Consider the following 13,785-nt stretch of genomic DNA (forward strand, 5'->3'; position numbering starts at 1 on the left):
CGAGCGCTCTAGCTGAACTGGGAAGGCAGGAGAATGGCAAAGAACGGGACGCAGGCGCCCTCGACAACGGTCAAGGTGGGAATGGCCTGCAGAGGGCGCAGGCGCTCTGGCCGGAGCAGACTGGGCGGGGCATAGTCGTTGGAAGTGTGGAAGGGTCGGTGGAGAGCTGGCTCAGCGCGAGGCCGCGACAGTGGGCGGGGTGGGGGCGGGGCTAGGCGGTTCCGGAAGGAAGTGGTTCCGGGTCTTGCGGCCCGGCTGAGGTAGTGGTGGTGCCGCTGCCGTAGGAGGCGGCGGCTGTGTGAGGGGCGAGGCCCGAGGGGCCGGCGGTGGCGGCGGTGGCGACGGCGGGGATTTCCCGGCTGGGTGAGCGGCCCTGGGGAACGGGCGGGGCGTAGAGGCCTAGGCCCGCAGGGAGGGCGTGTCCTCCGCGCGGGATGGGCGGTTCTCTGGGTGGCGGTTGGGGCTGCGGGGAAGATGCGGCGGTCCGGCTCAGGTCCGGACCGCTCCCCGGTTTTTCTTCGATCTCTCGGCCAGTTCAGCCTCGGGAGCGGCCGCTCAGGTTAGGCTCTCAGCGGATGGTTCGCCAGCGTCCCTCTGGCCTTTCGACCGGTGTCTTCCCTCTGGTGCGGCGACCTGGGCACCTGCTTACGCGACCCCACTCTTTCCCGGTTCTCCGGCAGGTTGCAGTCCCCGCGGTTCCTAGCGTCTATCATGGGGGCGGAGGGAAGGCGGTGTCCAGGGACTATGCCCTTGTTCCCGAGGCGGTCCCCGACACGTCGCCTGCGGGATCTGAGCCTAGGAGCCCCCGCTTTGTCCTCGTGTAGTGCTCCCGCAGCGCAGCGGCATCTTCTCTTGATTACGTTGAGAATGAGTAGTGAAGGCTGCTGTTTATCCTGCATTACATAGTAAAACTTGTCTTAGGAAACGTATACTGAAAATTGGCGCATCTCATGTGCTTCTCTAGGATGTATTTGGGAAACTGGGCCAGTCACAGTCTGGACTGCCCTGGTAGTAGGTCAGGAGGGAAATAAATGGAAGAGAAACTTACACCTCTAAATATTTTCCTTCTGAGGTGTTTTTTGAGATGCCTTTTAGGTGATTGCCTTTCTTTTCTGGAACACATTACAAACTAAAGGTAGAAATCAGTGTCACTCAAGCTACTGGTCAGGCAACCTTTTAAGCCCTCCCCCCAACCTCCAAATGCGAACAGGTCCAAAGGAAAGACTGGAATTTGAAAAGGTTTTGCTGAGGATTCATAATGCGTGCTTTTATTTTGTTTGAGATGGGGTCTTGATATGTTGACCAGGCTGGTCTGGAACTCTTGGGCTCAAGCGATCCTCCCACCTCGACCTCCAGCGTAGCTGGAACTACAGGCAGCTACAGGCAGGCACGGTGGCAAGTCAGGGTAGAGTGCTTTATTTTTCAATGGTATTTTAATGGTAATAGTATATTAATGCTTTATTTATTTATTTTATCCCCCCTGCCGTGCTGGGGAATCCAACCCAAGGCCTGGAACATGCTAGGCAGGCCCCCCACCAGAGCCACACCCCCAGTGATGCTTTATTTTTAATAGTATTTTTAAAAATGGCTGCAAAATTTTTAATTTGAAATCCCTGCAGTTTCACAACCTCCCCCAGGAAACCTTTAATATGCCTTATTAGAAACATTTATATAAAGAAAAATATTTAGTAAGCCATTCACATACAAAACTTTAAAAATATACAAAATCACAATGAAAAATTCACCTATTCATCTCTGCACAGAAATGCAGAGATGAATACGTGAGATTTTTGAGGTAAACTCTTTTGTAATTGCTTTTTTCCAATTATATATCATGCCATTATATGGCTGTAATAATTTAGTTAGTTAGTTATTTGGCATTTTTCACTACTTAAACACATTGTTGGATAGATTTCCTTAGTGTAAATTCCTAGATGATGGAGTTGTTGAGCAGAGTATTCAAATAAAGGGTTTTATAAAAACAAATGTGAATTGTTCATTTTCACTCTATAAGGCATTGCTATTTTGCATTCCTACCAATAATTTGTAGGTGACCTTATCCACATCCTATCAAAAGGCAAAATTTAAGGATTTCTGTAGAAAAACGACCCATTTGTTATCACTTATTTTTCTTATTTATTGATAGTAATTCAATTTCTCATCTTTTATTCCACCTTTACCAGTTTAGTAAAGAAAGGTTATATAGCTGAACAAGGGATTTTTAAGTTTTTGTAATTGTAGATGGACAGCATGCCTTTATTTTGTTTATTTTTTTTATGTGGTGCTGAGAATCGAACCCAGTGCCTCACACAAGAAAGGCAAGTGCTCTGCCACTGAACTACAGCCCCAGCCTTGAACAAGAGATTTGAAGTTAGGATTTCCTTGAATTCTAGCATATCTGATTACCTTGAACAAATCACATAACTTTTCTAAGGTACTGTTTCCTCAATTGTAAATTAGGGGTTTTAATGTGTTACCTTACCTTTCTTGTAGAGTGGTTTTAAGGGTCAAATGAGACATTTATGAAAAGTACATTTAAACATACTTTGTCTTGTTGCTATTGTGCTCATTTGTAAAAATTTCAGAGCGCAGAAACATCCTGAAGTTTGTAAATTTTTAAAGGAAATTTCTAAATTTAGATAGCTATTCCATGATGGTGCATGCCTGTAATCCCAGAGGCTTGGGAGGCTGAGACAGGAGAATCGCAAGTTCAAAGCCAGTCTCAGCAGTTTAGTGAGACTCTGAGCAACTTAGTGAGACCCTGTCTCAAAATAAAGAATAAAAATGGGCTGGGATGTGACTAGTGGTTTTTAAAAATGGCTGAAAAAATTTTCAGTCCCTGGAACCGATAATAATAAAAGCATCAGGGTGCAGGGTACGTAATTCATTGGTAGAATGTGTGCTTAGCATGTGTGAGGTCCTGGGTTCAGTCCCTAGCACTTCAAAGGAAAAAAAGAACTGTATCCGAGTTATTAACTTAGGGGAATGAATGAATCTGCACAAATTTTATTTATTTATTTATTTGTTTGTTTATTAATTTTAAATAATATTTTTTTAGTTGTAGATGGACACAATACCTTTATTTATTTATTTTTATGTGGTGCTGAGGATCGAACCCAGTGCCTCACACATGCTAGGCACATGCTCCACCACTGACCCACCACCTCAGCCCCTGAATCTGCACAAATTTTAAAGGAGCAAATATTAAAAGTCACTATGTAAAGCTTAGGTGGAACAGATATAAAGGTAAATTAAACACAGTCCTTGGGTTTATGATAAAGAAAACAGTCTTTGTGCCCTAGAGGCTATGAACTGTCCAGGCAGTTAGATGTAGCTGCTTTCCAAATTTAGATGGCAATTTTACATGTGATGGAAGATGTCAACTACTCTTGAGTGTGTTAAAGCCCAATTCTGCTGACTGAGCATCTATCTGAGTAGGTGACTAGGCAGTCTCTATAGGGTCTTTTTAAATATTTATTTTTTTAGTTGTAGTTGGACACAATACCTTTATTTCACTTATTTATTTTTATGTGCTGCTGAAGATCGAACTCAGGGTCTCGTATGTGCAAAGCAAGCGTTCTACCGCTGAGCTACAACCCTAGCCCCTACAGGATCTTTTTTTCTGAAAGTAGGTGTTGCATATTGGGGAATGGAGTCCAAGAACCTGGATTTTAGTTTCAGGTCCTCTATCTGGAACAGTTAACCTTTCTCAGGCTTGTTTTTTTTCACCAATGAAATAGGGGTAATTCTAATTTCTTCAAGTGCTTGTTGTGAGGATTGAATGAGATAGTATTTGTCCAGTGCTTTATAAACCAGGAAGTGCTAGAACTCTTGTGATTTTTCTTTTTTTTTTTTTTTTTTTTTATATTTTTTTTAATATTTATTTTTTAGTATTTGGCGGACACAACATCTTTATTTGTATGTGGTGTTGAGGATCGAACCCGGGCCGCACGCATGCCAGGCGAGCGCGCTACCGCTTGAGCCACATCCCCAGCCCATCTTGTGATTTTTCTTATCCACCAGACTTATTAGCTTCTCGGGGAAAGAAATTAGGTTTCTTCCAACTTTGTGTTCATAGTCACTAGCAGTCACTGCCACCTAGTTATGTTTGCTAAATTAACATAGAATTTGACACTGATACAAATGTGTTTTGTATCAATGAAGAAGATAAGTAAATATGGAATATTGGGAGAAATTGACTATATCATTTAGAGTTAATAGTAAGGAATCAAAGGAAACTCTGCACTAATTGGACCTAGACTCATCTATTCTATGCCTGTCATTCTCTTTTAGATCCCTAATACCACATAGTCCCCTCCTTGTCAAGAATAAACCTACTCAAGTTGCTCCATTTCAAAACCTCTTCCCTAGACCTCTTATCACTGGGCCCCCACCAGGCTTCTCTCCTTACCTTCCCAGACAACTATCTGAAGGAGTTAATAATTGGCTTTCTCAGTCTCCTGAATTTCCACTTATTACTCAGGCAAAGTGCATGATCTCTATGTATCTTTTTCCATGAAAGTCTCCCTTTTTAGAACATCCTTTCATTCTGAGATTTTGCGACCCAGGGTTTCCTTCCTCACAAAGTTCTTTCTCATTCTCTTTTGCTAGTTCATCTTCTTCCACAGGTTGATATTCCTATAGGGCTTGATCCGTCTCTGGAATAATTTATAGAGCATTGAGGCTATCTGGTGTTTAGAGGCTTGGTAGAGTTCCCTGTGAAACCATCTGGGCCTGGTGCTTTTCATAGGATATTTCCTTAATAACTTTTTCTATTTCTTCTATGAAAATTGGTCTTTTTAAGCTTTCTAATTCCAATACATTAAGGTTTAGAGATCTGTATTTATAGTAAAATATAACTTTTATCTGGATTTTCAAATCATTTGGCAGGTACCTACCAACTAATCTGATGATTCAATTTTTCTTCTATTTCAATGGCTATTGCCTCCATGCTATTTCTTATTTTTTTAAAAAAATATTTATTTAGTTGTAGATGAACACACAGTATCTTTATTTTCATGTAGTGCTGAGGATCAAACCCAGTGCCTCACACATGTGAGGCAAGTGCTTCACCACTGAGCTACAGCCCCAGCCCCCCTATTTCTTATTTTGTATATTTGTTTTTTCTCCCATTTTTTTCTTAATAAAAATAATATAGAGACTGGGAGTATAGATCAGTAAAGTGCTTGCCTAGCATGCACAAAGGCCCTGGGTTGGATTCCTAAGGCTTGTTGTATAGTAGTTTATGTATTTAGTTGTTTTTAAAGATAAATTTGTTTATTAATTTTAATTAGGTATATATGACAGCAGAATGCATTTTGATTCATTGTACACAATTGCAGCATGACTTTTCATTTCTCTGTTTATACACAATGTAGTGTCACACCATATGTGCAGTCATATATGTTCCTAAGATAATAATGTCCATTGCATTCCACCATTTTTCCTGTTCCCATACTCCATCCCTTCCCCTCCCTCCCCTTTGCCCAATCAAAATTCCTTCATTTTTCCCATGCCTCACACCTACATTATGGAGCAGCATCCACTTATCGGAGAGAACATTGGGCCTTTGGTTTTTTGGGGATTGGCTTACTTCGCTTAGCATGATATTCTCTAACTCCATCCATTTACCTGCAAATGCCATAATTTTATTCTCTTTTAATGCTGAGTAATATCCCATTGTGTATATATACCACAGTTTCTTTATCCATTCATCTACTGAAGGGCAGGCATCTAGGCTGGTTCCACAGTTTAGCTATTGTGAATTGTGCTGCAATAAACATTGATGTAGCCAATGTCCCTGTAGTATGCTGTTTTTAAGTCTTTTGGGTATACACTGAGGATTGAGATAGCAGGGTCAAAAGGTGGTTCCATTCCCAGTTTTCCAAGGAATCTCCATACTGCATTCCATATTGGCTGCACCATTTTACAGCCCCACCAGCAATGTATGAGTGTACCTTTTCCCCCACATCCTCACCAACACTTATTGTTGTTTGTATTCTTAATAGCTGCCATTCTGACTGAAGTGAGATGAAATCTTAGAGTAGTTTTGATTTGCACTTCTCTAATTACTAGAGATGGTGAACATTTTTTCATATATTTGTTGATTGATTGTATATCTTCTTCCGAGAAGTGTCTGTTCAGCTCCTTAGCCCATTTCTTGATTGGGTTGTTTGTTTTTTTGGTGTTAAGTTTTTTGAGTTCTTTATATATATATCCTAGAGATTAGTGCTCTATATGATGTGTGTATGGCAAAAATTTGCTCCCAAAATGTATGCTCTCTCTTCACCTCCATGATTGTTTCTTTTGCTGAGAAGAAGCTTTTTAGTTTTAATCCATCCCATTTATTGATTCTTGATTTTATTTCTTGTGTTGTCTTGTTAAGGCAGTTGGGACCTAATCCAATGTGATGAAGATTTGGCCTATTTGGTTGTTTTAATAAATACAGGAATGTTGGTTATCAGTTAGATCTATTTTTAAAACTGTCTTCCTCAGACTGGGGTTGTGGCTCAGTGGGAGCTGGGGTTGTGGCTCAGTGGTAGAATGTTTTCCTTGCATGTGTGAGGCACTGGGTTCAATTCACTGCACCACATATAAATAAATGAATAAAATAAAGGTCCATCAACAAGTAAAAAAAATATATATATATTTAAAAAACTGTTTTCCTCATTTTTATTTATATATATATATATATATATATATATTTTTTTTTTTTTTTTTTTTTTTTTTTTTTTTAGGGGGAGACAGTACTAGGGATTGAACTCAGGGCACTTGACCACTGAGCCACATCTCCAGCCCTATTTTATATTTTGTGACAGGGTCTCACTAAGTTGCTTAGCACCTTGACGTTACTGAGGCTGGCTTTGAACTCACAATCCTCCTGTCTCAGCCTCCCAAGCTGCTGGGATTATAGGTGTGCACCACCACACCTGGCCTTCATTCTTTTCTTCTAATTTTATTTATTTATTTTGGTACCCAAATTGAACCCAGGGGCATTTAACTGCTGAGCCACATCCCCAGCCCATTTTTATTTTTATTTTTAAATTTTGAGACAGGGTCTCACTCAATTGTTTACTGTCTCACTAAATTACTGAGGTTGGCTTTGAACCTGCGATCCTCCTGCCTCAGCCTTCCTATTACTAGGACAGATAATGTGTACAGTCTCAATGATATCATAATATTTTGTTGCCAGGCATGATGGTGCATGCCTGTTGTAATCCCAGCAGCTTGGGAGGCTGAGGCAGGAAGATCAGGAGTTCAAAGCCAGCCTCAGCAATTCTATAATACAAAAAAAAGGGCTGAGAATGTGGCTCAGTGGTTAAGTGTCCCTGGGTTCATTCCCAGTACCCAAAAAAGAAAACAAAAAAAATGTAATATACACATTGTTATAGTTGCTGTTTCTTTCTCTATGAGAGATATATGAGTTACTCTTCTATTTTTAAAAATATTGAATGTAGCTTGGTATTTGTTCTAATAGTTTTACCTTCACACTTAACCCTTTTTTATAAAATATCTTTATTTTTTATTTATTTATCTTTATATGGTGCTGAGGCTCAAACCCAGTACCTCACATGTGCTAGGCAAATAAATAAATAAATAGATAGATAAACTAAATAAATTAAAAATAGGTCTTTCTGGGGAATTTTTCTTTGCATTTGTAAATGCTGAATTCACATTTAGTATGGAATCAGCCTATCCACACAGTGCACCCATTTAAAGTGTACACTTCAGTAGTTTTTAGTACAGTCATAGAGTTGTGCAACCATCACCACAGTCTAATTTTTCAAACTGTTTTCCAAAGTGTCTGTATCATTTTACATTCCCATCAGCAGTGTATGAGAGTTTGGATATCACAACATCCTTCAAACAATTGTTATTTTAAATTTCTTCATTGACACCCCTCCAGGAAACCCTGCACACAGTAGCCATCACTCTCTATATCCCTATTCCCTCCCCCGCCAACCCAAGAAACCATAGACTACTTTCTATTTCTATGGATTTGCCTATTCTGGATATATTTCACATAAATGTTATCATACAATATATGGACTTTTTAAAAATACTCTTTTTTTTAATACCTTTATTTCATTTGTTTTATTTTTATGTGGTGCTGGGAATCGAACTCAGTATCTCATGCATACTAGGCAAGTGCTCTATCACTGAGCCACAACCCCAGCCCTGGACTTTTTAAAAAATATATATTTTTAGTTGTAGATGGACACAATGCTTTATTTTGTTTATTTAGTTTTATATGGTGGTGGGGCTCTAACCCAGGGCCTCACACATGCTAGGCAAGTGCTCTACCACTGAGCTACAACCCCAGCCCAGACTTTTGTGACTGGCTTCTTAGCATAATGTTTTCAAAGTTCATCCATGTTGTAGTATGTACTAGTACTTCATTCCTTCTTATAGTTAAATAATATTTCATTGTATGAGTATAGCACAATTTGTTCATTCATTCATTTCTCAGTGTATGTTTGGGTTGTTTATACCTTTTGGCTATTATAAATTTGCTCCTATGAACATTTCTATACCACTTTTTATATAGACTTATGTTTTCATTTCTCTTGGGTATATACCTAGATGGTGAATAGTCAGGCCATATGGTAACTTTATGTTTAACTTTGAAACTGCCAAACTGTTTTCCAAAGTGGCTGTGCCATTTTACATTCCCACCAGTGATGTATGAGAATTCCATTATCTCTATATCTTTGAAAGACTTGTTATAATCTTTTTTTTTTAATTTTTTTTAGTTGTGAATGAGCACAATACCTTTTTTTGTTTGCTGGGGATCGAACCCAGTGCCTCACACATGCTAGGCACATGCTCTACCACTGAGCCACAACTCTGGCCCATAATCTGTCTTTTTAAAAAAATATATGCCTTTTTTTAAATTTATTTTTTTATGTGGTGCTGAGGATTGAACCCAGTGCCTCACACATGCTAGGTAGGCGCTCTACCTCCGACCCACAACCCCAGCCCCTAATCTGTCTTTTTGATTATAATTGTCCTCATGGTTGTGAAGTGGCACCTATTACTTTTTGATTTGCATTTCACTAGTGACTAGTGATGTTATATGCTTACGAGACATTTTTTTTTTTTTAAGAGAGAGAATTTTTTAATATTTATTTTCTAGTTTTCAGTGGACACAACATTTTTATTTTATTTCCATGTGGTGCTGAGGATTGAACCCAGAGCCCCACGCATGCCAGGAGAGCGCGCCACTACTTGAGCCACATCCCCAGCCCAACTTACGAGACATTTTTATGTCTTATTTTTAACTTTGGTCAGTTTTTTTTTTAGTTGTAGATGGACACAGTATCTTTATTTATTTATCTTTATGTGGTGCTGAGGATCGAACCCAGGGCCTCACACATGCTAGGTGAGTACTCTACCACTGAGGCACAACCCCAGCCCTGTTCATTTTTAATTTGTTTCTTTGCTTGCAATATTGGGGATTGAACCCAGGACTTCATACACGCTAGGCAAGCATTTTACCACTCACTGAGCCACATCCCTAGCCCTTATTATTTTTTGAGACAGGGCCTCACTAAGTTGCTAAGGCTGGTCTTGAACTTGCAATCCTCCTGTCTCAGCCTCTTGAGTGCCTGAGATTATAGGCATGCACCACTGTGCCTGGCTTTCTTTTCACTTTCTTGATGCCATCCTTTATTACATAAACATTTTGAATTTTGATGATACCCAGTTTACATATCATTTTCTTTTGTCGCATGTGTTTTAGGTGCCATATCTTAAAAACCATTGCCTGATCCAGGGTCACAAAGATGATATTTTTTATGTTTTCTTGTAAGTTTTCTATATTTAGCTCTCACATTTAGGTCTTTGAACCATTTTGAATTAACTTTTTAAGAAAATTTTTTTTTTAGTTGTAGATGGACACAACACCTTTCCTTTACTTTATTTATTTATTTTTATGTGGTGCTGAGTATCGAACCCAGTGCCTCACACGTGTGAGGTGAGTACTCTACCACCAAGCCACAACCCCAGGCCTTGAGTTAATTTTTATGTATGGTGTAAGCTTAAGCCAAACTTTATTCTTTTGCTTATGAATATCCAGTTGTCTCAGCATTGCATGTTGATTTGTTTAACCTCTTAGTATCTAGTATATTACTTTACCCCCAATATCCTTAAAATCTGTCCATTGCCTACATGGCCAGTGAAGCTATTTCTGTCATTCCTCTTTTCTCTTTTTCTTCTCATTTTTTATTGCAATATTTCTACTCTGTCACAAATGCAACAATTTTTAATATTTTTTTTAGTTGTAGTTGGACACAGTACCTTTATTTTATTTATTTTTTTGTGGTGCTGAGGATCAAATCCAGGGCCTTGCATGTGCTAGGCAAGTGCTCAACCACTGAGCCACAACCCCAGACCGCAAATGCAATGATTTTACATTAGTCTCCCACCCTTATCCTCATCTTTCTTTTAGTGTTTTACATGTATGTTTGCATATATATGTGTGTGTGCGTGTGCGTGTGTGTGTGTGTGTATGCATGCTGGGGATTGAACACAGGGCCTCACACATCCTATAAATACATTCTACCACTGAGCTACACCCTTAACCCCTACACACACACACACAAACTTTGTACCAGGGATTGAACCCAAGGGCACTTAACCACTGAGCCACATCCCCAGCCCTTTTTATTTTTTTGAGACAGGGTGTCACTAAGTTGCTGAGACTGATTTTGAACTTGTAATCCTCCTGCCTCAGTCTCTCAAGTCTCTGGGATTACAGATGTGTGCCATTGTGCCTGGCTCATATTTTTATGTGCTCACTCTCAGTCCTTTTGCTGTCTTTCCGCAGTCATAGTTTGGTTGGATGAGGTTTGTATCTCTGGCTCATTTTCTAGATTTGTCAGGAAGAGCTAGTAAGTGCTGAATTCCCTATGTTCTTTTATGTTGAAAATTACTTTTCTGTCACCATAATATTTGAGGGATATCTTGGCTGATATAAAATCTTTGGTTTATACTTGCTTTCATTGAGTTACTTTTTTTTCCCTAGTCCTGGGATTTGAACCCAGGACCTCACATATGCTAGACAAGCACCCTGCCCAAGCCCCCAAGTTTGTTCGTTTGTTTGTCTTTAATGCTCTGTTTTTCCACCTTGCTTTGTGTTTTGGTTTTGAAAAATCTGATGATGGTCTTATTCTTTTAGATTTTTAAGTTATTTTTTGCTTGGGAATCTTGATGATTTTATCTTTATCTTTTTAAATCTTCACCATGTTGGTTCCATTGTGATATATTTAACAACTCCTCCTTAAAAAGCCATGGGCTACATTTTTGTATTGTATCAACGTATGCCCTGATTGTTCTTGATTTTACTGAGATGCCTCCTTCCTCTAACAATTTACTTAACACTCTTTCAGTTTGTTTTTTACTAATTTCTGATCCCGTATTTCTACTATAATACAACCCAACAAGATGACGCCAAACAAAACCGAGACAGAATAAAATAAAAAGGGAACAACAAAAAGTCATTATAGCCTTTCTATCCTCCTGACATGTGTATCCATCCTTTCTCCCTATCTGTTCCTCAGACGTAAATAGTTTTTCCTCAGATGTGAGCGGTTTTTCTTCCGTCTCACTCATCTCCAGGGACAGGCAACTTAAAACAAAAGTGAAGCAAAATAAAAGAGGAATCTTAAAATGGCTACCCATCCTCTCGCCCTGCCCTCAGGGGCGAGCAGTTTCACTTACCCTCAGTCGCTCCCCATGCGAGCCACCAAATGCCGCAGTCTGGCTGGGCACAATCAGGAGCCACTTGTCAAAAGAAACTAACTTTATTTTTAGAACCACACACGCCAAACAAAACAGCCTCTCAGGAAAAACCCTCAGAGCCTCAACTGCCACCACCGGCTTTCCACAAGCCTCTCTCTCCCACCCAAGCTTCTCTCCACCTCCCACAATCCTCCTGCTCTTGAAGCCGATTGGCTGGGTCACGTGGGCGGAGCCAAAAAAGTCCCCCAATGAGCAGCTCCGTGGTCTGAAAGGGCAGGGAAACAGCCCAATGAGCATCACCGCAGAGGAGCCAATCAGCTAGATGTTGCTGGGGCCGAGGAGCCAATCAGCTAGATGTTGCTGGGGCCGCTGTGAGCCAATCATCAGCCAGCAGCTGGAAGTTTGCTGGCAGCTGGAAGTTTGCTGGGGCCCCTTTGGCTGTGGCTCTCAACAGTAACTGGTGAGTCCTTTAATGTGTAGATTGGGTATATAAGGTATTTTTCCATTTCTGGAAAGTTTTCTTGAATTATAGTTTTAAATGTTAGTTCAATTCTGTAATATTATTTTTCTTTAAGGGCTATAATAATACACATATTCCTTATTTACCTCAGTTCCTACTGGGTTATCTCTTTTCCTCTCCTCCCTTAGTGTCATTTTTATTTTCTTGGTTTCCTGTCTTCCTTTTATGTATCTTATTAAATTTTTTATTCTTCCCTTTAGCACTTTGTAATTTAGTCTTCACGTTTGAGATGATTTAAATCATCTTTTTATTCCACTTTTTTTTCCTTGAGTTCAGTTAACTTTTTTTCCTTTCATTTCTTTCTGCTTTTTGTTTGTGTGGCTTTGGTCTCTTTCTTTGTTTGGGTTTTTTTTTTTAATATTTTTTTAGTTGTAGATGGACACAATACCTTTATTTATTTTTATGTGGTGCTGAGGATCGAACCCAGTGCCTCCACATGTGCATGGTGCACACTCTACCACTGAGCCACAACCCCAGCCCTCTTTCTTTGTTTTGTTTGTTTAAGACAGTGTCTCATTGTGTTGCTTGAGTTTGTCTGGAATTCCTGGATTCAAGTGATCTTACTGCTGGCCACCCAAGTGCTGAGACTATGGGTGCTTGCATCACCATGCCTGGCTTGGTCTATTTCTGTTGTTAGGGGGTTGTATTTGTTTGGTCATTTGCAGTGTTGGGGATGGAACCCAGGGCCTCAAGTGTGCTAGGTAGGTGTTCTACCACTGAGCTACATCTCCAGTCCCGTTCTTAGTTTTTAATTTCTAACTCAAATCTCAAAAACTTTTGAATATACAGTATTTAAGTCTGTTTGACACGCAGACTTAGTTTTCTCCTGCTTCATGTTTATTTGTGAGAGGAATATTCCTTAGGTGAGAAATTCTCTTTTTGCCTGTCATCACATACGTACCATCAGACTTTACAATTTTTGTAAATCTCATGCCTATGAGGCAATAGCTTGTTATTTTATTTCCTGGATTCTTAGTAAAGTTGAGTATATTTCTATATATTTATTAGACACTTGTGTTTCCTTTTTTTTGAGAACTAGAAGGATGGAGCTGCCATTTGCTGAGATGGAACAGACTGTAGGAGGAGAAGATTTGGGAGGGAAGTCAGGAATTTGCTCTTGGATATACTTACAGCATCCAACTCAAGTTGCAAGACTGGAGTCAGAGCATAGGTGAGGGTGGAGATAGAAACCTCAAGTTTTCTAGTTTATAGGGTATTTAAAACCATGGGACTGATTTAGAGTATAGACTGGGGAGAAAGTGTAGGCTGTGAGAAGGCCAGACTGAAGTCAGTCAGTCAGAAGGAGATTGGGTTCATTATGAAGGGTCAGGGGTGGAAAGGGGGGACTTGAGGAGAATCTGGCAAAAGAGACAGAAGGGATTCTTATGAAGGTAGGAGAAAAACCAGGAAAGTATAGTATATTTGGATCCAAGTGAAGAAAATGTTTCGAAAAGGAAAGTGTGTTCAATGCCTTTGGTAGGTCAAGGAGGAGGAGGGAAAGGAGAATAACGACTGGAGTTGGC

General features: G+C 39.9%; 1 protein-coding gene across 8 annotated transcripts in view; it reads left to right on the plus strand.

The window, feature by feature from the left end:
- Positions 1-231: 231 nt before the first annotated feature.
- Positions 232-13,785, plus strand: part of Bclaf3 (BCLAF1 and THRAP3 family member 3) — a 62,598-nt gene continuing 49,044 nt past the window's right edge. For 6 of the 8 annotated variants that reach the window (XM_046425844.2, XM_046425841.2, XM_046425845.2 and 3 more), the window contains exon 1: positions 232-363. The gene's annotated coding sequence lies outside the window, so the exon portion shown is untranslated. Of the gene's footprint in view, positions 364-436; positions 560-11,244; positions 12,203-13,785 lie in introns of those variants that run through there. The other 2 variants (XM_046425842.2, XM_046425843.2) reach the window with 2 other exon arrangements.

The sequence above is a fragment of the Marmota monax genome, unplaced genomic scaffold (genome assembly GCF_021218885.2).
Source record: "Marmota monax isolate L192 unplaced genomic scaffold, Marmota_monax_Labrador192_F-V1.1 WCK01_AAM20220418_F8-fsc00203, whole genome shotgun sequence".
Taxonomy (NCBI): domain Eukaryota; kingdom Metazoa; phylum Chordata; class Mammalia; order Rodentia; family Sciuridae; genus Marmota; species Marmota monax.